Source organism: Panthera tigris, chromosome X (assembly GCF_018350195.1).
Source record: "Panthera tigris isolate Pti1 chromosome X, P.tigris_Pti1_mat1.1, whole genome shotgun sequence".
NCBI classification, from domain to species: Eukaryota; Metazoa; Chordata; class Mammalia; order Carnivora; family Felidae; genus Panthera; species Panthera tigris.
The window spans coordinates 60973405-60999506 of NC_056677.1; the positions used below are offsets into that span (position 1 = coordinate 60973405).

The window sequence follows — 26102 nt, forward strand, 5'->3', positions numbered from 1 at the left end:
TGGCGCTGCTAGCCTACTGGGGTGGAGTGTTGTGGCACTCTAGGTGTATATGCACATGCACAGGAGTGGTGAAAATGGTGTCACCCACCTACCTAGTCTCTAGTATTGGAACTCTCTTCTCCCCAGTCAGCATTCACACACCTGTCCTCTGTCTTCAGCTTTCGTCCACTCCCCGCCTTTTTACTGTCCGTGACCAAGCCTCAGGCTGTACCTCTCTCCCGAGTTTTGTCTCAGATGCGGCTGTTTTCCCCAGTCCCTTACTTTTGAAGGAGTGTGGCTTTGACCTGTTCTACCCCTCTGCAGAAGGTTCTCACTGAGCAATGGCCTGATGCCGGCTCCACCCAGGTATGCTTGCTGGACCCTGCTGCTGCCGGTGCCCCGAGACTGCAGCCAGGTGCCAGCCCGCCCCAGAAAAAGTTCTCGAGATAGTGTAGCAGCAGCTTTACAGGGATTATTGAAAATCACAACACACATCTGGCACCAGGCTTCACCCTTAATGACCTTGTTCCAGCACCAGCTAACGTGGCCCTTCTCTGGGGTCTGCTGGGACCAGGTGGCCTCAATAGTCTCTACCAAGTGTCCTTCCAGCAGTGGAACCACTTTTCCTTGTGTGGCCCAAGAACCTCCTGGACCCCACTCTGCTCCTGGGGATTCACCCTTCCCACCAGAGAACCACCAGGTATTGAGCTGCGGAGTTGCAGACTTTGTGCTCCCCTTGTTTTCAGTCTTTAAAAAAATTTTTTTACATTTATTTACTTATTTTTGAATGACAGAAAGAGAGCACAAACCGGGGATGGGCAGAGAGAGAAGGAAACACAGAATCTGAAGCAGGCTCCAGGCTCCGAGCTGTCAGCGCAGAGCCCAACGTGGGGCTCAAACTCACAAACTGTGAGATCATGACCTGAGCTGAAGTTGGATGCTCAACTGACTGAGCCACCCTGGCGCCCCAGCCTTGTTTACAGTCTTAATGGAATTTAAACCTTCTCCTTTCTCCTTTCTCCCTTTTTAATTTAGTCCCTGTGGCTGTTTCCAATTTTCCACTTTCTCTCCAGCTGCTTTTGGGGAGGGGTGCTTTTCCCATATTCTCCCCCCATCTCTCTACTCTCTCCACCCAGAAAAGCACCTCCCTTCCCACCGTGGCTTCTTGCTCCCCAAGTTCACCTCTCTGTGCCAGATACCTGCTGAGTTCTGTGGTTCAGGTTGTGCAGATTGTTGTGTTAATCCTCCAACCAGTTTTCTAGGTGTGCAGAATGGTTTAGTGTTTGGCTGTATCTCATGGACGCAAGACACACAAAAGACTTCCATGCTCTTCTGCCATCTTGGCTCCTCCCTTGAGTTTATTTTTGTTTATGGTGTAAGAAAGTGGTCCAGGTTCATTCTTCTGCATGTTGCTGTCCAGTTTTCCCAGCACCATTTGGTGAAGAGACTGTCTTTTTTTTCATTGGATACTCTTTCCTGCTTTGTCGAAGGTTAGTTGGTCGTATATTTTGTAGGTCCATTTCTGGGTTCTCTATTCTGTTCCATTGATATATGTGTCTATTTTGGGGTAGTATACAGATTTTAACAATATTTGTTCTTCTGATCCATGAGCATGGAATGTTTTTCCATTGTTTTTGTGTCTACTTTAATTTTTTTCCATCAGATTTTTATTGTTTTAGAGTACAGATCACTTATCCCTTTGGTTAGGTTTATTCCTAGGTATCTTATGGATTTTGGTGCAGTTGTAAATGGGATTGATTCCTTGATTTCTCTTTCTGCTGCTACATTATTGGTATATAGAAATACAACAGATTTCTATATGCTGATTTTGTATCCTATGACTTCGATGAATTCATGTACATTTCTAGCAATTTTTTGGTGGAGTCTTTTGAATTTTCTCCATAGAATATCCTGTCATCTGCAAATAGTGAAAATTTGACTTCTTCCATGCTGATTTGGATGCGTTTTACTTCTTTTTGTTGTCTGTTGAGGTTAGACAGTCCATTACTTTGTTGAGTAACAGTGGTGAGAGTGGACATCCCTGTCTTGTTCTTTACCATAGAGGAAAAGCTCTCAGTTTTTTCCTATTGAGGATGATATTAGCTGTGGGGTTTTCATATATGGCCTTTATCATGTTGAGATATGTTCCCTCTATGCCTACTTTGTTGAGGGCTTTTATCAAGCATTGGTGCTGTACTTTGTGAAATGATTTTTCTCCATCTATTCAAATGATCATATGTTTATTTTCTTTTACTAATGTGGTGTATCACGTTGATAGATTTGGGAATATTGAGGGGCATCTGGGTTAAGTTGGTTAAGCATCTGACTCTTGATTTTGGCTCAAGTGGTGATCTCATGGTTCATGAAAGCAAGCCCTGTGTTGGGGCTGACAGCCTGGAGCCTGCTTGAGAGTCTCTCTCTCCCTCTGTCTCTGCCTGTCAAAAATAAATATTGAACCACCCTCGCAATGCAGGAATAAATTCCACTTGATCGTGGTGAATAATTCTCTTAATGTATGATTGGATTCAATTTCCTAGTATTTTATTGAGAATTTTTGCAACCATGTAAATCAGGGATATTGGCCTGTAGTTGTCTTTTTTAGTGGAGTCTTTGTCTGGTTTTGATATCAGGATGATGCTGCCCTCATAGAATGAATTTGGAAGTTTTCCTTCTGATTCTATTTTTTCAAAATACTTTGAGACAAATAGGTACGAACTCTTCTTTAAATGTTTGTAGAATTCCCCTGTGAAGCCATCTGGACCTGGACTTCTGTTTGTTGGGAGGGTTTTGATTACTGATTCAATTTCTTTGTTGTTTATGGATCTGTTCAAATTTTCTATTTCCTCCTATTTCACTTTTGGTAGTTTTTATGTTTCTAGGGATTTATCCTTTTCTTCAGGTTGTACAGTTTGTTGGCAAATAATTTTTCATAATCTCTTATAATTGTATTTCTGTGGTGTTGGATGTTATTTCTCCACTCTCATTTGTGATTTTATTTGTTTCTTTTTACTTTTCTATTTGATAAGTCTGGCTAGGGGATTTCAATAATTTTTTCAAAGAACAAGCTCATGTTTTCATTGATCTGTTGTATTGTTTTTTTAGTTTCTATATCATCTATTTCTGTGCTAATCTTTATTATTTCCCTCCTTGTGCTGGCATTCGGCTTCTTTTGTTACTCTTTTTATAGTTCCTTTAGGTATAAGGTATAAGATTAGGTTGTTTGACATTTTTCTTGATTCTTGAGCTAGTCCTATATTGCTATCAACTACCCTCTCAGGGCTGCTTTTTTGCATCCCAAAGGTTTTGGACTGTTGCATTTTTATTTTCATTGGTTTCCATGTATTTTTAAAAATTTATTCTTTGATTTCCTCATTGACCCATCATCGTTTGGTAGCATGTTATTTTACCTCCATGTATTTGTGGTCTTCATTTTTTTTTATTGTGATTGACTTCAAGTTTCATAGTATTGTGGTCAGAAAATATGCATGGTATGACCTCAGTTGTTTTTGTACTTGTTAAGGCCTGATTTGTGACCTAGTATGTGATCTGTTCTGGAGAATGTCCCATGTGTACATGAAAAGAATGTGTATTCTGCTACTTTAAGATGAAATGTTCTGAATATATATGTTAAGTCCATCAGGTCCAGTGTGTCATTCAAAGCCATTATTTCTTTGTTGATTTTCTGTTTAGATGATCTGTCTGTTGTTGTAAGTGGGATATTAAAGTTCCCTACTAGTATTGTATTATTATCAGTGAGTTACTTTATGTTTGTTGTTAAGGGTTTTATATATTTGGGTGCTTTCATGTTGGGTGCATAAATATTTACAATTGTTTGATCTTCTTGTTGGATAGTCCCCTTTATTATGATATAATACCCTTCTTTGGTTTTAAAGTCTGATTTGTCTGATATAGTTTGTATTGCTATTCTGGCTTTCTTTTGACATGCATTTGCATGATAAATATTTCTCCATTCCCTCACTCTCAATTTGCAGGTGTCTTTAGGTCTAAAATGAGTCTCTTATAGGCAGAATATAGTTAGGTCTTGTTTTTTATCCATTCTGACACCCTATGTCCTTTGATTGGAGCATTTATTCCATTTACATTCAGAGTAATCATTGACATATATGTATTTAGTGCCATTTTATTACTTATTTTGTTATTTCTGGAGATTTTCTCTGCTCCTTTCTTGTCTTTGTCACTTTTGATCTTTCCTTTCCACTCAAATAGTCCCCTTTCAAATATTTCTTGCAGGGCTGGGTTAGTGGCCATGAACTCTTTTAGTTTTTGTTTGTCTAGGATTTATCTTTCCTTCTATTCTGAATGATAGCCTTTCTGGATAGAGTATTTCTGTCTGCAGATTTTTCTCATTCAGCATTTTGAATATAGCATGCCACTCTTGGCTTGCCATGTTTCTGTTGAGAAATTTCTGGCTAGCTTTATGGCTTTTCCCTTGTAAGTTAAGGACTTCTTTTGTCTTGGTGCTTTTAAGATTTTTTCTTTATTGCTATATTTTGCAAATTTAATTACAATATGTCTTGGTGTTGGCCTGCTTTTGTTGGTTTTGATGGGAGTTCTCTGTGTGTCCTGCATCTTGATGTCTATTTCCTTCCACAGATTAGGGAAGTTTTCAGCTATTATTTCCTCAAATAAATCTTCTGACCCCTTTTCTCTCTCTTCTTCTTGTGGTGCTATAATATGAATGTTTTTACATTTGATGGATTCCCTGAGTTCCCTAAGTCTATTCTTGTGTTCCATAATTATTTCTCTTTTTTGTTCAGCTTATTTTCCCATGATTTTGGCATCTATCACTTATTTGTTCCTCTGCTTCTTCTAGCCTTGGTTCATTCCATCAAGCCTGTTTCAATTTCATTTCATTTTTTGTTTCTGATTGCTTTTTATCTCCTTTATCTCTGCAGTACGGGCCTCCCTGAAGTCTTCCATTCTTTTCTCAAGCCCAGTGAATATACTTATGATTGTTCCTTGAAATTCTCAGTCAGGCATGTGACTTATATCTGTTTTACTGAGGTATCTGGCCTTGATGTTAGTTTGTTCTTTCATTTGGGATGAATTCCTCCTTCTTGGCATTTTGTCTATGTCTGCAACTTCTCTGTGTTAGAACAGCCTGTTATGTCTCCTGCTCCTGAGATTAATGGCTTTATGAATAAGAGGTCAGATAGTGTGGCCCTTCAGGGAGTGTCTCAGGTGTGTGTTGCATGTATCTGCTGTTGTTTTGGCTGCTCCGTCCTTTGGGCCAGTCATCTGCAGAAGCTCTCCTAAACTGCAGTGGGCAGTGTTTGTCCATGGCCGGAATGTGGTGAGTTTTAACTATGTTTACTCTGGTCTGCTTGTTAAATGAGACCTGATACTTCACTAGAAATGAAGCCCTGATGAATTTTCTGGTGGGGAGACGTGGTGTTGGCCGAAGTTTCTTCTGCTCTTCTGAGGAAGGGGCCCGCTGCACTGGGACTGAGGAAAACTTGACTGAGAAGGGCAGTGCTGCTAGAGCGGAGGGGTGAGACTTGGTGTAAATAGGTTAGGCAACCAGTGTTGCTTTCCACAGGTGGCCCTGTATTAATGCTGAGGGGCTGGGGAGGGAAATGACTCTGCCCAACTCCTTTGTCCTCAGAGAGGCATCTCTCTGAACCGTCTCTCAGAGACTTATTCCAAGAAAAGAAAATAATCCCCCCACCCATGTGTGTCCTAAGAGTTCCTTAGATCTATTTCCATCTTCCCCCAGGTTGTTAGCCTATTTTCTCTCCAGGAGTAGGTAGTGCCCTCAGGGCTCTTTCCCAGCCCTGCCTGCTGACCCTTAAAACTCCAGTCTTTAAGCCTTCCTGATTGCAAGAACCCACAAAAATTAGCCCCTCTCATTTTCCTTGGAAATAGCTTTGGGGAAATGTTCCCCTTGTGTGTTCCCCTGTGTGCTCCTCTCTCTGTTGCCTTTTTCTATGACCACAACTCCCTCCCCTCTGCAACACGCTCGATCTGTTTCTCCCCTAAACCATGTCTCTGCATTTCCTACCTTCTTCAATGTGGTTTCTTCTCTCCCTTTAGCTGCATTTCCTACCTTCTTTGATGTGGTTTCTTCTCTACCTTTAGTTGTGGAGTTTGTTCTGTCAGTGTTTAGGCTTATTTCTGGGGCATTTAGAATCATTTGTGAGCCAGTTGTGTTGAGGGATGACAGGAGCCTAGGGTTCTCCTACTATGCTGTCATGTTAGCTCTATCCTATGTCCTTTTATTTTTGAAACTGTCATAATAATGAAGACTGAGATTAATTGATAGATAACCCATATTACAATTCTAATATGGCAAATGTTGCTTTAGTGTTCTTATTGAAATTATCATTTACACTCGTCAGTTAATATTGTGATAGGATTTTCAATTTGTTTATTTTTGAGTAGCTGAAGCTGTAAGTGAAGCCCATGAAAGTCAAAATCTTTAACTCACTGTCCTAGGAAAAATATAAGCAGAAATTTTAGGTAGAGATTGGATTTGGCTTATATTGATGTATTGAATTAGTTGGAAAGGTGATGTCTACCACTATAGTAGTCCATGCTTCTGAGTTAGTGCTTATGTTAGGGTTTCAACATTTTGAAGTAACTGTCTGGAACATCAGACAAGTTCATATTCAAGTGCAGATAATAAAACCATATTGGAAATTATTTTTATATTAACCATTTAGATTTAATTTGTCTTGTTTCTTTTAATCATTGAACATGATTGGGATTTGACTACACATGGTTCCCACATGGTGGGAGTTCCTACTGTAAGCAGTAAGAATTATTCAGTGGGATGATATTCCCCAGTGATGTTTGTCATCTATTTGCCTGCAGATTTTGTGAAAAATTGTAACTCTGTCTTCTGAAATTTGGACCTTTTTAGCAAGTGAGGCATTATTTGTAGGGTCAATCACTTGCATGACTCTGGGCCTAGGAAAATTTCTAAATGATACAAAATTAACAGACTACTCAAAACAAGATTGTTTTTAATGACGTGAACTTCAGAGCGGTTTAAACTGTGTAGATTCCATAAAAAAAGCCTGACACAATAAAAATGACACTCAAATAGTATAGCAGTGTTTTTCAAATGTTGAATGTGCATCAGAATTACCTTGGTCTTACCACTAGAATTTCTGATTTGGTCGGTCTGGAGTAAGGCCTGAGGACTTGAGTTCTTGGATAATGGTGATGTTGCTGGTCTGCTGGTCACACTTTGATTTAGATACTTTTACAATACAAGCATCTCATGATATAAATTTCCTTATAAATACTAAATTAGGACTTCTTGAGGAGGACGATGATGGCATAGGAGGGCGCTGGGCGCACCTCATCCTGCTGATCACTTAGATGTCACCCACACCTGCCTGAATAACACAGAAAACTGCCAGAAGACTAGAAAAATGGACTCTCCAGAGCCAAGTGTAGGCAAGAGGCCCACAGAAGAGGGTAGGAAGGGCTGAGAGGTGGTGTGCACTACACGGACTGGCAGGAGAGAGCCAGGACAGTTGAGGGGCAGCCCACCTGGCAAGTCAGAGCCCCCAGGTCTGGCTTGCAAAAGCAGAGGGGCCAGACTGCATGAATTCTGACAGCCAGCAGGACTTAACATCTGGAGTGCTATAAGTCAACAGCTCTGCTTGGAGAGCGGGAGGGCAAAAGGACACCACGAGTGAGAGGTGTTGAGCCCTGGAAGACAGGGCTCAGCTTGGCGGGGAACAAAGTCGCTGACCAGCGCCATCTCCCTCTCCTGTCACCCAGGTGAAATCCCAAAGGGAACCAGTTTCCGTCACCAAACTTACTTGCACCGCACAAACACCCAATGCTGTGCTTCTGTGGATCCATCCCTCCGACGGGCTGGCCTCCCTCTCGGTGCTGCAGGGCCCCTCCCGCAGCAGATCAATGATAGCAAAGCAAGTTGAGCCTGCTCCTCCTGCCCCTGTGCACCTTGCAGATCCACCCTGGCCAATACGCCAGATCCCATCAAAGGAGCACCACAAGCCTGGCAGTGTGCAAGTAGCCCAGACAGGGGCCACACCAGTCCACAGTGAGTCCTTCCCCTGGGAGAGGGGAAGATAAGGTACACAACAGTCTGGCTGTGGCCCCAGCGGTGGGCTGGAGGCAGACATCGGGTCTGACTACGGCCACCCAATGAACACAAGTTACTACAGACAGCACAGGGGAAGTGCCCTACAGTTTGGTGCCACCCCAGGGACTACCCAAAATGATGAAACGGAAGAAATCTCCTCAAAAGAAACTCCAGGAAGTAGCGACAGCTAACGAATTGATCAAAAACTATTTAAGCAATATAACAGAACAAGAATTTAGAACAATAGTCATAAAATTAATCCTTAGGCTTGAAAAAAGTATGGAGGACTGCAGAGAATCTAGTGCTATAGAGATCAAGGAATAAGAAATAGTCATGAGGAGCTAAAAAATGCTATAAATGAGGTGCAAAATAAAATGGAGGCATCCACAGCTCAGATTGAAAGCTAGAGGAGAGAATAGGTGAATTAGAAGATAAAAGTATGGAAAAAGAGGAAGCTGAGAAAAAGAGAGATAAAAAAATATCCAGGAGGATGAAGGGAGAATTAGAGAACTTAAGTGATGCAATGAAATGGAACAATATCCATATAATAGGAAATCCAGAAGAGGAAGAGAGAGAGAAAGGGGCTGAAGGTGTGCTTGAACAAATCATAGCTGAGAACTTCCCTTATCAGGGGAAGGAAAAAGGCATTGAAATCCAAGAACAGAGAACTCCCTTCAGACGTAACTTGAATCGATCTTCTGCATGACATAATGAAACTGGCAAAATACAAGGATAAAGAGAAAAGTCTGAAAGCAGCTAGGGATAAACACGCTCTAACATACAAAGGGAGACCGATGAGACTAGTGGCAGACCTATCTACTGAAACTTGGCAGGCCAGAAAGGAGGAGGATTTCCTTGGCAGGCCAGGAAATCTTCAATGTGATGAACAGAAAAAATATGCAGCCGAAAATCCTTTACCCAGGAAGTCTGTCATTCAGAATAGAAGGAGAGATAAAGGTCTTCCCAAACAAAAACTGAAGGAATTCATCACCACTAAACCAGCCCTACAAGAGATCCTAATGGGGATTCTGTGAATGAAATGTTGCAAGGACCACAAAGTACCAGAGACATCACTACAAGCATGAAACCTACAGACATCACAAGGACTCTACACCCATATCTTTCTATAATAACACTGAATGTAAATGGACTAAATGCACCAACCAAAAGACATAGGGTAGTAGAATGGATAAAAAACAAGACCCATCTGTTTGCTGTCTACAAGAGACTCATTTTAGACCTGAGGACACCTTCAGATTGAGAGTGAGGGGATGGAGAACTATGTATCATGCTACTGGAAGCCAAAAGAAAGCTGGAGTAGCCATACTTATATCAGACAAACTAGACTTTACATTAAAGTCTGCAACAAGAGATGAAGAAGGACATTATATAATAATTACAGGGTCTATCCACCAGGAAGAGCTAACAATTATAAATGTCTATGCGCCAAATACGGGAGCCCCCAAATACACAAAACAATTACAAACATAAGCAACCTTATTGATAAGAATGTGGTAATTGCAGGGGACTTTAACACTCCACTTACAGAAATGGATAGATCATCTAGACACATGGTCAATAAAGAAACAAGGGCCCTAAATGATACATTGGAACAGATGGACTTGACAGATATATTTAGAACTCTGCATCCCAAAGCAACAGAATATACTTTCTTCTTGAGTGCACATGGAACATTCTCCAAGATAGATCACATACTGGGTCACAAAACGGCCCTTCACAAGTATAAAAGAATTGAGATCATACCATGCATACTTTCAGACCACAATGCTCTGAAGCTTCAAATCAACCACAGGAAAAAGTGTGGAAAACCTCCAAAAGCATGGAGGTCAAAGAACACCCTATGAAAGAATGAATGGATCAACCAGGCAATTAGAGAAAAAAATTAAAAATATATGGAAACAAATGAAGATGAAAATAAAGCAATCCAAACGCTTTGGGATCAGCAAAGGGAGTCCTGAGAGGAAAACACATTGCAATTTGGCCTATCTCAAGGAAGAAGAAAAATCCCAAATACAAAATCTAACAGAACACCTAAAGGAAATAGAAGCAGAACAGCAAAGACACCCCAATCCCAGCAGAAGAAGAGAAATAATAAATATCAGAGCAGAAATAAACAATATAGAATCTTAAAAAAAACTGTAGAGCAGATCAATGAAACCAAGAGTTGTTTGTTTTTTGTTTTTTTTTTTTAAATAAAATTGATAAACCTTTAGCCAGGCTTCTCAAAAACAAAAGGGAGATGACCCAAATAGATAAAATCATGAATGAAAATGGAATTATTACAACCAATTTCTCAGAAATACATGCAATTATCAGGGAATTCTATGAAAAATCATATGCCAACAAACTGGACAACCTGGAAGAAATGGACACATTTCTAAGCACCCACACACTTCCAAAACTCCCACAGGAAGAAATAGAAAGCTTGAATAGATCCATAACCAGTGAGGAAATTGAATCAGTTGTCAAAAATCTCCCAATAAAAAAGATTCCAGGACCAGATGGCTTCCCAGGGGAGGTCTACCAGACGTTTAAAGCAGAGATAATACCTATCTTTCTCAAGCTATTCCAACAAATAGAAAGGGAAGAAAAACTTCCAGACTCATTCTATGAAGCCAGCATTACTTGATTCCTAAACCAGACAGAGACCCAGCAAAAAAGAGAACTACAAGCCAATATCTCTGATGAATATGGATGCAAAAATTCTCAATAAGATACTAGCAAATCGAATTCAACAGCATATAAAAAGAATTATTCACCATGATCAAGTAGGATTCATTCCTGGGCTGCAGTGCTGGTTCAAAATTTGCAAATCAATCAATGTGATGCATCACATTAATAAGAGAAAAATTAAGAACCACATGATCCTGTCAATGGATGCAGAAAAAAGCATCTCACAAAATTCATCATCCTTTCTTAATAAAAACCTTTGAGAAATTCAGGAGAGAAGGCACATACTTAAAGATCATAAAAGCCATTTATGAAAAGCCCACAGCTAATATCATCCTCAATGGGGAAAAACTGAGAGCTTTCCCCCTGAGATCAGGAACACGACAGAGATATCCACACTCACCACTGTTATTTAACATAGTGTTGGAAGTGCTAGCATCATCAATCACACAACAAAAGCAAATCAAAGGCATCAAAATTGGCAAAGATGAAGTTAAGCTTTCAATTTTTGCAGATGACATGATATTATACATGGAAAATCCAATAGACTCCACCAAAAGTCTGCTAGAACCGATACATGAATTCAGCAAAGTTGCAGGATACGAAATCAATGTACAGAAATCAGTTGCATTCTTATACACTAACAATGAAGCAACAGAAAGACAAATAAAAAGCTGATCCCATTCACAAAGCTTTTGAAGGAAATTGAAGAAGATATAAAGAAATGGAAAAACATTCCGTGTTCATGGATTGGAAGAATACATAGTGTTAAAATGTCAATACTACCCAAAGCTATCTACACATACAATGCAATCCCAATCAAAATTGCACCAGCATTCTTCTCAAAGCTAGAACAAGCAATCCTAAAATTTGTATGGAAGAACAAAAGGCCCTGAATAGCCAAAGTAATTTTGAAGAAGACCAAAGCAGGAGGCATCACAATCCCAGACCTTAGCCTCTACTACAAAGTTGTAATCATGAAGACAGCATGGTATTGGCACAAAAACAGACACATAGACCAATGGAATGGAATAGAAACCCCAGAATTAGACCCACAAAATATGGCCAACTAATCTTTGACAAAGCAGGAAAGAATATCCACTGGAAAAAAGACAGTCTCTTTAACAAATGGTGCTTGGAGAACTGGACAGCAACATGCAGAAGGACGAAACTACACCCCTTTCTTACACCATTCACAAAAATAAAGTCAAAATGGATAAAGGACCTGAATGTGAGACAGGAAACCATCAAAACCCTACAGGAGAAAGCAGGAGAAAACCTCTCTGACCTCAGCTGCAGCAATTTCTTACTTGACACATCTCCAAAGGCAAAGGAATTAAAAGCAAAAATGAACTATTGGAACCTCATGAAGATAAAATCTTATGCACTGCAAAGGAAACAATTAACAAAACTAAAAGGCAACCAATGGAATGGGAAAAGATATTTGCAAATGACATATCGGACAAAGGGCTAGGATCTAAAATCTATAAAGAACTCACCCAACCTCACACCCGAAAAACACATAATCCAGTGAAGAAATGGGCAGAAAACATGAATAGACACTATTCTGAAGAAGAGATCCAGATGGCCAACAGCCCCATGGAAAGATGCTCAACATCACTCCTCATCAGGGAAATACAAATCACAACCACACTGAGATACCATCTCATGCCAGTCAGAGTAGCTAAAATGAACAAATCAGGAGACTACAGATGCTGGCGAGGATGTGGAGAAACGGGAACCCTCTTGTACTGTTGGTGGGAATGCAAACTGGTGCAGCCGCTCTGGAAAACAGTGTGGAGGTTCCTCAAAAAATTAAAAATAGATCTACCCTATGACTTAGCAGTAGCACTGCTAGGAATTTACCCAAGGGATACAGGAGTGCTGATGCATAGGGGCACTTGTACCCCAATGTTTATAGCAGCACTTTCAACAATAGCCAAATTATGGAAAGAGTGTAAATGTCCATCAACTGATGAATGGATAAAGAACTTGTGGTTTATATATACAACGGAATACTACGTGGTAATGAGAAAGAATGAAATATGGTCTTTTGTAGCAATGTGGATGGATCTGGAGAGTGTTATGCTAAGTGAAATAAGTCATACAGAGAAAGACAGATACCATATGTTTTCACTCTTATGTGGATCCTGAGAAACTTAAAAGAAGACCATGGGGGAGGGGAAGGAAAAAAGCACAAAAGAGGTTAGAGAGGGAGGGAGCCAAAACATAAGAGACTGAAAAACTGGGAACAAACTGAGGGTTGATGGGGGGTGGGAGAAAGGGAAGTATGGGTGATGGGCATTGAGGAAGACACCTGTTGGGTTTAGCACTGGGTATTGTATGGAAACCAATTTGATAATAAATTTTAAATTTAAAAATAAATTAAGGACTATATTAGCTGTACCCCACAAATTATATATTTTCATTTTCATTTTGAATGAAAGACTTTTTCATTTCTGTTTTGATTTTTCCTTATCTAGGGTTATTTTAGTACTGTATTTAGTTTCCAAATTTTATAACATTTTCTAGATGCTTTTTTATTATTGATTCCTAATTTAATTCAGGGAATATACATTATATGGTTTGAAATCTTTAAATTTATTAAGACTTGTATTATGGCCCAGAATATAGTCTCTTTTGGTAAATCTTCCCTGTGTGCTTGAAAAGTATGTGTATTCTTGACAGAGGGTCTAAAACATCACTATAAGTAGGGAAATAAAATGACCAAAGTCACAACAACAGAGAGTAAGTAACACTCTCCAAAAAACACCTCCTGAACGGCCAGGCCCTGGACAGTGCATGACCCTGTTTTAATATAGCAGTGCTCAGAGGTGCAGCGTACATAACAAGCTTTTAAAACTCGTAAGGGACAGAAAACTAGCCAAAATGATGAAACGGAAGAATTCCCCTCAAAATAAATTCCAGGAAGAAGTGACAGCTAAAGAATTGATCAACACAGATATAAGCAATATAACTGAACAAGAATTTAGAATAAAAGTCATAAAATTAATCGCTGGACTTGAAAAAAAGCATAGAAGACAGCAGAGAATATTCCTGCAGAGATCAAGGAACTAAAAAATAGTCATGATGAATTAAAAATGCTATAAATGAGGGGCAAAATAAATGCAGGCAGCCACAGCACGGATTGAAGAGGAAGAGGGGAGAGAGGCGAATTAGAAGATAAAATTATGGAAAAAGAGGAAGCTGAGAAAAAGAGAGATAAAAAAAATCCACCATCATTAGGGGGAGAATTAGAAAACTAAGTGATTCAATCAAATGGAACAATATCTGTATCATAGGAATTCCAGAAGAGGAAGAGAGAGAGAAAGGGGCTGAAGGTGTACTTGAACAAATTATAGCTGAGAACTTCCTCAATCAGGGAAGGAAACAGACATCGAAATCCAAGAGGCACAGAGAACTCCCTTCAGACGTAACTTGAATCAACCTTCTGCACGACATACCATAGTGAAAGTGGCAAAATACAAGGATAAAGAGAAAATTCTGAGAGCATCCAGGGATAAATGGGCCTTAACATACAAAGGTAGACACATAAGGGTAGTAGCAGTCCAGTAACTGAAATTTGGCAGGCCAGATAGGAATGGCAGGAAATCCTCAATGTGATGAACAGGAAAAATATGCAGCCTAGAATCCTTTATCCAGCAAGCCTGTCATTCAGAATAGGAGAGATAAAGGTCTTCCCAAACATACAAAAACTGAAGGACTTCATCACCGCTAAACCAGCCCTACAAGAAATCCTAAGAGGGACGCTGTGAGTGAAATGTTGCAAGGACCACAAAGTACCAGAGACATCACTAGAAGCATGAAACCTGCAGATAACACAATGACTCTAAACCCATATCTCTCAATAATAACACTGAATGTAAATGGACTAAATGCTCTCATCAAAAGAAAAGGTTTAATAATGGATAAAAAAAAAAAAGACCCATCTATGTGCTGTCAACAAGAGACTCATTTTAGACCTTCAGATTGAAAGTGAGGGGATGGAGAACTATCTATCATGCTACTGGAAGTCAAAAGAAAGCTGGAGTAGCCATACTTATATCAGACAAACTAGACTTTAAATTAAAGGCTGAAACGAGATGAAGAAAGGCATTATATATTAATTACAGCGTCTATCCGTCAGGAAGTGCTAACGATTATAAATGTCTATGCACCAAATTCTAGGGCACCCAAGTATATAAAACAATCACAAACATAAGTAACCTTATTGATAAGACTGTGGTAATTGCAGGGGACTTTAATACTCCACTTACAACAATGGACAGATCATCTAGACAGAAAATCAGTAAAGAAACAATGGGCCTGAATGATACACTAGACCAGATGGACTTGACAGATACATTTAGAACTCTGCATCTTGAAGCAGCAGAATATAATTTTTCCTCAAGTGCACATGGGACATTCTCCAAGATAGCTCACATACTGGGTCACAATACAGCCCTCAATAAATATGAAAGAATTGAGTTCATATCATGCACACTTTCAGATCACAATGTTATGAAACTTGAAATCAACCAAAGGAAAAACCTGGAAAACCTCCAAAAGCATGGAGGTTAAAGAACACCCTAGTAAAGAATGAATGGGTCAACCAGGCAATTAGAGGAGAAATTAAAAAAATATATGGAAACCAATGAAAAGGAAAACACAGCAATCCAAACGCTTTACAACCATTCCCTCAAAAAATAGAAACAATTATCAGAGAATACTATGAAAAATTATATGCCAACAAACTGGACAACCTGGAAGAAATGGACACATTTCTAAGCACCCACACACTTCCAAAACTCAAACAGGAAGAAATAGAAAATTGAACAGATCCATAACCAGCGAAGAAATTGAATCAGTTATCAAAAATCTCCCCAAAAAAAGAGTCCAGGACCAGAGCTTTCCTGGGGAATTCTACCAGACATTTAAAGCAGAGATAATACCTATCCTTCTCAAGGTGTTCCAAAAAACAGAACTGGAAGGAAAACTTCCGGACTCATTCTATGAAGCCAGCTTTACTTGGATTCCCAAACCAGACAGAGACCCAACAAAAAAAGAGAACTGCAGGCAAATATCCCCGATGAATATGGATGCAAAAATTCTCAACAAGATACTAGCAAATCGAATTCAACTGCATATAAAAAGAATTATTCACCATGATCAAGTGGGATTCATTCCTGGGCTGCAGGGCTGGTTCAATATTTTCAAATCAATCAATGTGATACGTCACATTAATAAAAGAAAGAATAAGAACCATGTGATCCTGTGAATAGATGCAGAAAAAGCATTCGACAAAATATAGCATCCTTTCTTAATAAAAAGCCTCAAGAATATCGGTACAGATGGAACATACTTAAGTATCATCAAAGTCATTTATGAAAAGCCCACAGCTAATATCATCCTCAGTGGGGAAAAACAGAGCTTTCCACCTCAGATCAGCAACACGACAGGGATGTTCACTCCCACAATTGTTGTTTAACATAGTGTTTGAATTCCTAGCATCAGCAATCAGACAAAATTAAATCGAAGGCATCAAAATCGTGAGGACGAAGTCAAACCTTCACTTTTCACAGACGACATGATACTGTACATAGAAAACCTGACAGCCTTCATCAAAAGTCTGCTAGAACTGATACATGAATTCAGCAATGTCACAGAATACAAAATCAATGTACAGAAATCAGTTGCATTTTTATACACCAATAATGAAGCAACAGAAAGAGAAATAAAGAAACTGATCCCATTTACAACTGCAGCAAGAACCGTAAAATACCTAGGAATAAACCTAACCAAAGATGTAAAAGATCTGTATGATGAAAAATATAGAAAGCTTATGAAGGAAATTGAAGAAGCCACAAATAAATGAAAAAAGATTCCATGCTCATGGATTTGGAAGAATAAATATTGTTAAATTGTCGGGGCACCTGAGTGGCTCAGTTGGTTGAGTATCCAACTTTGGCTCATGTCATGACCTGGCTGTTCGTGAGTTTGAGCCCTGCATTGGGCTCTGTGCTGACCGTTTGGAGCCTGGAGCCTGCTTCCAATTCTCTCTCTCTCTCTCTCTCTCTCTCTCTCTCTCTCTCTCTCTCTGCTCCTCCTCCTCTCCCACTCACACTCTGTCTCTTAAAAATGAATAAACGTTAAAAAAATTAAAATTTCAATACTACCCTGAGCAATCCACACATTCAATGCAATCCCAATCAAAATTGCACTAGCATTATTCTCAAAGCTACAACAAGCAATACTAAAATTTGTATGCAACCACAAAAGACTCCAAATAGCCAAAGTAATATTAAAGAAGAAAACCAAAATGGGAAGCATCACAATCCCAGACTTTAGCCTCTACTACAAAGCTGCAATCACCAAGACAGAATGGTATTGGCACAAAAACAGACACATAGACCAATGGAATAGAATAGAGACCCCAGAATTGGACCCACAAACATATGCAACTAATTTTTGGCAAAGCAGGAAAGAGTATCCAATGGAAAAAAGAGTCTCTTCAACACATGGTGCTGGGGGAACTGGACAGCAACATGCAGAAGAATGAAACCTGACCACTTTCTTACACCATTCACAAAAATAAAGTCAAAATGGATAAAGGACCTGAATGTGAGACAGGAAACCATCAAAACCCTAGAGGAGAAAGCAGGAAACAACCTCTTTGACCTCAGCTGCAGCAATTTGTTACACAACACATCTCCAAAGGCAAGGGAATTAAAAGCAAAAATTAACTATTGGTACTTCATCAAGATAAAAAGCTTCTGCACTGCAAAGGAAACAATCGACAAAACTAAAAGGCAACCAACGGAATGGGAAAAGATATTTGCAAATGACATATCGGATAAAGGGCTAGTATCTAAAATCTATAAAGAACTCACCAAACTCCACACCTGAAAAACACAAGATCCAGTGAAGAAATAGGCAGAAGTCATGAATAGACATTTCTCTAAAGAAGACATCCAGATGGCCAACAGCCCCATGAAAAGATCTCAACATCGCTCCTCATCAGGGAAATACAAATCAAAACCACATTGAGATACCACCTCACGCCAGTCAGAGTGGCTAAAATGAACAAATCAGGAGACTATAGATGCTGGTGAGGATGTGGAGAAATGGGAACCCTCTTGCACTGTTGGTGGGAATGCAAACTGGTGCAGCTGCTCTGGAAAACAGTGTGGAGGTTCCTCAAAAATTTAAAAAATAGAACTACTCTATGACCCAGCAATAGCACTGCTAGGAATTTACCCAAGGGATACAGGAGTGCTGATGCATACGGGCACGTGTACCCCAATGTTTATAGCAGCACTTTCAACAATAGCCAAATTATGGAAAGAGCTTAAATGTCCATCAACTGACGAATGGATAAAGAAGTTGTGGTTTATATATACAATGGAATACTACTTGGCAATGAGAAAGAGTGAAATCTGGCTATTTGCAGCAACGTGGATGGAACTGGAGGGTATTATGCTAAGTGAAATAAGTCAGTCAGAGAAAGACTGATACCATAATGTTTTCAGTCACATGTGGATCTGGAGAAACTTAACAGAAGAAAGACCATGGGGAAGGGGAGGGGAGAAAAAATTTACAGAGAGGGAGGGAGTCAAACCACAAGAGACTTAAATACAGAGAATAAACTGAGGGTTTATGAGAGGTGGGGGAGAGGGAAAAGTGGGTGATGGGCATTGAGGAGGCCACTTGGGATGAGCACTGGGTGTTGTACGGAAACCAATTTGGCAATAAGTTATATTTTAAAAAATAATAAAAACAGAAAAATATGTGTATCCTACTATTGTTGAGTGTTGTATAAAATGTCAATTAGGTTAAGTTAGTTGATAGTTTTGTTCAAGTCCTTGTTTTACAGATATTTCTGTTAATTTGTTCTATCAGTTATTGAGAGAAGGGTGTTGAAATCTCTGACTAAATGTTTTGATTTGTGTGTTTCTCATTTCAGTTCCATCAATTTTTGCCTCATGTATTTTGAAGCTCTCATGTTAGGTGCATAAATTTTAGGATTGGTATATCCTCTTTATAGATTGGAACTTTATCATTATGGGATGTCTTCTTTTACTCCTGATAATATTCTTTCTTCTGAAATCTACTTTGGCTGGCATTTTATATACATTCCAGCTTTCTTTTGATTGTGTTAGTATGGTATACCTTTTTCTATCCTTCTACTTTTAACCTATTTGTGTTTTTATATTAAATTGAGTTTCTTGTAGGTAGGCTAGAGTTGGGTCTTGCTTTTTTATCCAATTCAATAGTTTCTGCTTTTTAATTGGGGTATCTAGACCATTTTTTCTTAATGTGATTATTGGTTTTAAATCTACCATCTTGATATTTGCTTTCTCTTAGTCCCATTTGTTCTTTATTTGCTTTTTCTTCTTTTTCTAACTTCTTTTGGATTGAGTATTATTTATGATTCCATTTTATTTATTTTTACTGTCTTGTTAGATATAATGCTTTGGTTTTTTAATGGTTCCTTTAGAGCTTATAATATGTACCTTTAACTTATCACAGTCCATTTCACCAATAAGAACTTAAATAATATACATCCATTCCCCCCTTCCTAGCCTTTGTGCTATCATTATCATACATTTTACTTCTACACATGTGAAACCCCATAATGTATAATTATTTTTCTTTCAAGCTATTTTATTTATTTATTTATTCATTCATTCATTCATTCATTCATTTATTCATTCCTTTAGAGAGTGCATGAGCAAGGGAGGGGCAGAGAGAAATGGAGAGAGAATCCCAAGTAGGCTTTGCACTGTCAGCACAGAGCCTGATGTGGGGCCCAAACTCATGAACCATGAGATCATGACCTGAGCTGAAATCAATAGCCAGACACTTAACTGAGCCAGTCAGGTGCCCCTCAAGTTATCTTTTAAAGAGATAGAAAACAAAATAAGAAAAAAAAGAAGTCTTTTCATTCATTTTGGGTGCTTTTCATTTCTTTGTATATCCAGATTTCCATCTGGTATTATTTTCCTTCTACTCAAAGGACTTAATTTAATATTTAGTATAGTGAAGGTCCCCTAGTAATGGATTATTTCAGTGTTTGAGTGTCTGAAAAAGTATTTTACTGATAGAGAATTCTATATTGGAAGCTTTTGTTTCTTTCAGTACTATAAAGATGATTCACTATCTTTCTTGCATGTTTATAAGTCTTCTGTTTACGTTTAATGTAATTACTGATCAAGTTGGGTTTATATCTGCCATTTTGCTATTTGTTTCCTATATGTCTTATATATATGTTTATATATATATAACTATATATATATACATATATATATATATACATATATATATACATATATATATATATATATATATGTATATATATATTCCCTCATTCCTGCTTTTTTTATGTTAGATATTTTCTAGTGTGCCTGTATCAAGGCTCCCCAAGAACACCCCCAGGCCTCAATAGGACTCAGATTTATATTCATGGTTATGATTTTTTAAATTAAGTTTTAATTTTAATTCCAGTTAACATACAATGTTATATTATTTTCAGGTGTGTGATATAGTGATTCAACAATTGCCTAAATTACCTGCTGCTCATCACAAGTGCACTTCTTAATCCCAATCACCTATTTAACCCATCACCCCCCACCCCACCTTTGCCTCTGGTAACCATCAGTTTGTTCTCTATAGTTAAGAGCCTGTTTCTTGGTTACTCTCTCTCTCTCTCTTTCTCTTTGCTCATTTATTTTGTTTCTTAAATTCCACACATAAGTGAAATCATATGGTATTTGTATTTCTCTGACTTATTTCAGTTAGCATTATACTCTCTAACTCCATCCATGTTGTTGCAAATGGCAAGATTTCATTATTTTTCATGGCTGAATAATATTCCTGCATGTGTGCACACATGTGTGTATGTGTGTGTGTGTATCTCACATCTTTTTTGTCCATTCATCAATCGATGGACATGTGCGCTGCTTCCATACGTTGGCTATTGTAAATAATGCTGCTATAAACATAAGGGTCCACGCACCCCTTTGAATTAGTATTTTTGTATTCTTTGGGTAAATACCTAGTAGTGAAATTGCTGGAGCATAGGGTAGTTCTATTTTTAACTTTTTGAGGAAACTCCACACTGTTTTCCAGAGTGGCTGTATCAGTTTTCATTCCCACCAACAGTGCAAGAAGTTTCCTTTTTCTCCACATCCTTGCCAACACCTGTTGTTTCTTGTGTTATTGATTTTAGCCACTCTGACAGGTGTGAGGTGATATCTTATTGTAGTTTTCATGGTTATGATTTCTTACAGAAAAAGAATACAAAGCAAAATCAGCAAAGGGAGTAGGTACATGGAACAAAATCTGGAGGAAACCTGGAACAAAATCTGTAAGAAACCAGGCACAAGCTTCCAAGAGTTCTCTTCCAGTGGAAATGCACTGGATACACTTTGTTTATCTACAAATTGTAGCAACATGTGTGAAGTGTGGTCCACTAGGGACATTTGCATAAGCCTAAAATTCCAGAATTTTTATTGCAGTTTGGTCACATTGACACACTGTGTATATGTGATTGATCACAGTTACCAAAACAGATGATCTTAGGAAAGCAAGTGTGAAATCTTAAGTGGAAGCAAATAAATCACATTATTTACACAGATTAACTAGACATATTTATTTATTTATTTATTTATTTATTTATTTATTTATTTATTTTTTAATATATGAAATTTACTGTCAAATTGGTTTCCATACAACACCCAGTGCTCATCCCAAAAGGTGCCCTCCTCAATACCCATCACCCACCCTGCCCTCCCTCCCACCCTGCCCTCCCTCCCACCCCCCATCAACCCTCAGTTTGTTCTCAGTTTTTAACAGTCTCTAATGCTTTGGCTCTCTCCCACTCTAACCTCTTTTTTTTTTTTTTCCTTCCCCTCCCCCATGGGTTTCTGTTATGTTTCTCAGGATCCACATAAGAGTGAAACCATATGGTATCTGTCTTTCTCTGTATGCCTTATTTCACTTAGCATCACACTCTCCAGTTCCATCCACGTTGCTACAAAAGGCCATATTTCATTCTTTCTCATTGCCACGTAGTATTCCATTGTGTATATAAACCACAGTTTCTTTATCCATTCATCAGTTGATGGACATTTAGGCTCTTTCCATAATTTGGCTATTGTTGAGAGTGCTGCTATAAACATTAGGGTACAAGTGCCCCTATGCATCAGTACTCCTGTATCCCTTGGGTAAATTCCTAGCAGTGCTATTGCTGGGTCATAGGATAGGTCTATTTTTAATTTTCTGAGGAACCTCCACACTGCTTTCCAGAGCGGCTGCACCAATTTGCATTCCCACCAACAGTGCAAGAGGGTTCCCGTTTCTCCACATCCTCTCCAGCATTTATAGTCTCCTGATTTGTTCATTTTGGCCACTCTGACTGGCGTGAGGTGATATCTGAGTGTGGTTTTGATTTGTATTTCCCTGATAAGGAGTGACGTTGAACATCTTTTCATGTGCCTGTTGGCCATCCGGATGTCTTCTTTAGAGAAGTGTCTATTCATCTTTTCTGCCCATTTCTTCACTGGGTTATTTGTTGTTCGGGTGTGGAGTTTGGTGAGCTCTTTATACATTTTGGATACTAGCCCTTTGTCCGATATGTCATTTGCAAATATCTTTTCCCATTCCGTTGGTTGCTTTTTGGTTTTGTTGGTTGTTTCCTTTGCTGTGCAGAAGCTTTTTATCTTCATAAGGTCCCAGTAATTCACTTTTGCTTTTAATTCCCTTCCCTTTGGGGATGTGTCGAGCAAGAGATTGCTACGGCTGAGGTCAGAGAGGTCTTTTCCTGCTTTCTCCTCTAGGGTTTGGATGGTTTCCTGTCTCACATTCAGGTCCTTTATCCATTTTGACTTTATTTTTGTGAATGGTGTGAGAAAGTGGTCTAGTTTCAACCTTCTGCATGTTGCTGTCCAGTTCTCCCAGCACCATTTTTTTTTAATATATGAAATTTACTGTCAAATTGGTTTCCATACAACACCCAGTGCTCATCCCAAAAGGTGCCCTCCTCAATTCCCATCACCCATCCTGCCCTCCCTCCCACCCCCCATCAACCCTCAGTTTGTTCTCAGTTTTTAACAGTCTCTTATGCTTTGTCTCTCCCCCACTCTAACCTCTTTTTTTTTTTCCTTCCCCTCCCCCATGGGTTTCTGTTACGTTTCTCAGGATCCACATAAGAGTGAAACCATATGGTATCTGTCTTTCTCTGTATGCCTTATTTCACTTAGCATCACACTCTCCAGTTCCATCCATGTTGCTACGAAAGGCCATATTTCATTTTTTCTCATTGCCACGTAGTATTCCATTGTGTATATAAACCACAATTTCTTTATCCATTCATCAGTTGATGGACATTTAGGCTCTTTCCATAATTTGGCTATTGTTGAGAGCCAGCACCATTTGTTAAACAGACTGTCTTTTTTCCATTGGATGTTCTTTCCTGCTTCGTCAAAAATGAGTTGGCCATACATTTGTGGGTCTAGTTCTGGGGTTTCTATTCTATTCCATTGGTCTATGTGTCTGTTTTTGTGCCAATACCATGCTGTCTTGATGATGACAGCTTTGTAGTAGAGGCTAAAGTCTGGGATTGTGATGCCGCCTGCTTTGGTCTTCTTCTTCAAAATTACTTTGGCTATTCGGGGACTTTTGTGGTTCCATATGAATTTTAGGATTGTTTGTTCTAGTTTCGAGAAGAATGCTGGTGCAATTTTGATTGGGATTGCATTGAATGTGTGGATAGCTTTGGGTAGTATTGACATTTTGACAATATTTATTCTTCCAATCCATGAGCAGGGAATGTCTTTCCATTTCTTTATATCTTCTTCAATTTCTTTCATAAGCTTTCTATAGTTTTCAGCATACAGACCTTTTACATCTTTGGTTAGATTTATTCGTAGGTATTTTATGCTTCTTGGTGCAATTATGAATGGGATCAGTTTCTTTCTTTGTCTTTCTGTTGCTTCATTGTTAGTGTATAAGAATGCAACTGATTTCTGTACATTGATTTTGTATCCTGCAACTTTGCTGAATTCATGTATCAGTTCTAGTAGACTTTTGGTGGAGTCTATCAGATTTTCCATGTATAATATCATGTCATCTGCAAAAAGCGAAAGCTTGACTTCATCTTTGCCAATTTTGATGCCTTTGATTTCCTTTTGTTGTCTGATTGCTGATGCTAGAACTTCCAGCACTATGTTCAACAACAGCGGTGAGAGTGGGCATCCCTGTCGTGTTCCTGATCTCAGGGAAAAAGCTCTCAGTTTTTCCCCATTGAGGATGATGTTAGCTGTGGGCTTTTCATAAATGGCTTTTATGATCTTTAAGTATGTTCCTTCTATCCCGACTTTCTCAAGTGTTTTTATTAAGAAAGGGTGCTGGATTTTGTCAAAGGCCTTTTCTGCATCGATTGACAGGATCATATGGTTCTTATCTTTTTTTTTGTTTGTTTGTTAACGTGATGTATCACGTTGATTGATTTGCGAATGTTGAACCAGCCCTGCATCCCAGGAATGAATCCCACTTGATCATGGTGAATAATTCTTTTTATATGCCATTGAATTCTATTTGCTAGTATCTTATTGAGAATTTTTGCATCCATATTCATCAGGGATATTGGCCTGTAGTTCTCTTTTTTTACTGGGTCTCTGCTTTATGAATCAAAGTAATACTGGCTTCATAGAATGAGTCTGGAAGTTTTCCTTCCCTTTCTATTTCTTGGAATAGCTTGAGAAGGATAGGTATTATCTCTGCTTTAAACGTCTGGTAGAACTCCCTTGGGAAGCCATCTGGTCCTGGACTCTTATTTGTTGGGAGATTTTTGATAACTGATTCAATTTCTTCGCTGGTTATGGGTCTGTTCAAGCTTTCTATTTCCTCCTGATTGAGTTTTGGAAGCGTGTGGGTGTTTACGAATTTGTCAATTTCTTCCAGGTTGTCCAATTTGTTGGCATATAATTTTTCATAGTATTCCCTGATAATTGTTTGTATCTCTGAGGGATTGGTTGTAATAATTTCATTTTCATTCATGATTTTATATATTTGGATCATCTCCCTTTTGTTTTTGAGAAGCCTGGCTAGAGGTTTGTCAATTTTGTTTATTTTTTCAAAAAAACAACTCTTGGTTTCATTGATCTGCTCTACAGTTTTTTTAGATTCTATATTGTTTATTTCTGCTCTGCTCTTTATTATTTCTCTTCTTCTGCTGGGTTTAGGCTGCTTTTGCTGTTCTGCTTCTATTTCCTTTAGGTGTGCTGTTAGATTTTGTATTTGGGATTTTTCTTGTTTCTTGAGATAGGCCTGGATTGCAATGTATTTTCCTTTCAGGACTGCCTTCGCTGCGTCCCAAAGCGTTTGGATGTTGTATTTTCATTTTCGTTGTATCCATATATTTTTTAATTTCTTCTCTAATTGCCTGGTTGACCCACTCATTCGTTAGTGGGGTGTTCTTTAACCTCCATGCTTTTGGAGGTTTTCAGACTTTTTCCTGTGTTTGATTTCAAGCTTCATAGCATTGTGGTCTGAAAGTATGCATGGTATAATTTCAATTCTTGTAAACTTATGAAGGGCTGTTTTGTGACCCAGTATATGATCTATCTTGGAGAATGTTCCATGTACACTCGAGAAGAAAGTATATTCTGTTGCTTTGGGATGCAGAGTTCTAAATATATCTGTCAAGTCCATCTGATCCAATGTATCATTCAGGGCCCTTGTTTCTTTATTGACCCTGTGTCTAGATGATCTATCCGTTTCTGTAAGTGGGGTGTTAAAGTCCCCTGCAATTACCACATTCTTATCAATAAGGTTGCTTATGCTTATGAGTAATTGTTTTATATATTTGGGGGCTCCGGTATTCGGCACATAGACATTTATAATTGTTAGCTCTTCCTGATGGATAGACCCTGTAATTATTATATAATGCCCTTCTTCATCTCTTGTTACAGCCTTTAATTTAAAGTCTAGTTTGTCTGATATAAGTATGGCTACTCCAGCTTTCTTTTGGCTTCCAGTAGCATGATAAATAGTTCTCCATCCCCTCACTCTCAATCTAAAGGTGTCCTCAGATCTAAAATGAGTCTCTTGTAGACAGCAAATAGATGGGTCTTGTTTTTTTTTATCCATTCTCATACCCTATTTCTTTTGGTTGGTGCATTTAATCAATTTACATTCAGTGTTATTATAGAAAGATACGGGTTTAGAGTCATTGTGATGTCTGTATGTTTTATGCTTGTAGTGATGTCTCTGGAACTTTGTCTCACAGGATCCCCCTTAGGATCTCTTGTAGGGCTGGTTTAGTGGTGACAAATTCCTTCAGTTTTTG

General features: G+C 38.7%; 1 protein-coding gene across 3 annotated transcripts in view; it reads left to right on the top strand.

Annotated features, from left to right (window-relative positions):
- UPRT (uracil phosphoribosyltransferase homolog) overlaps positions 1-26102 on the top strand; it is a 99936-nt gene that overhangs the window by 37685 nt on the left and 36149 nt on the right. The gene's annotated exons all lie outside the window — the stretch shown is intronic.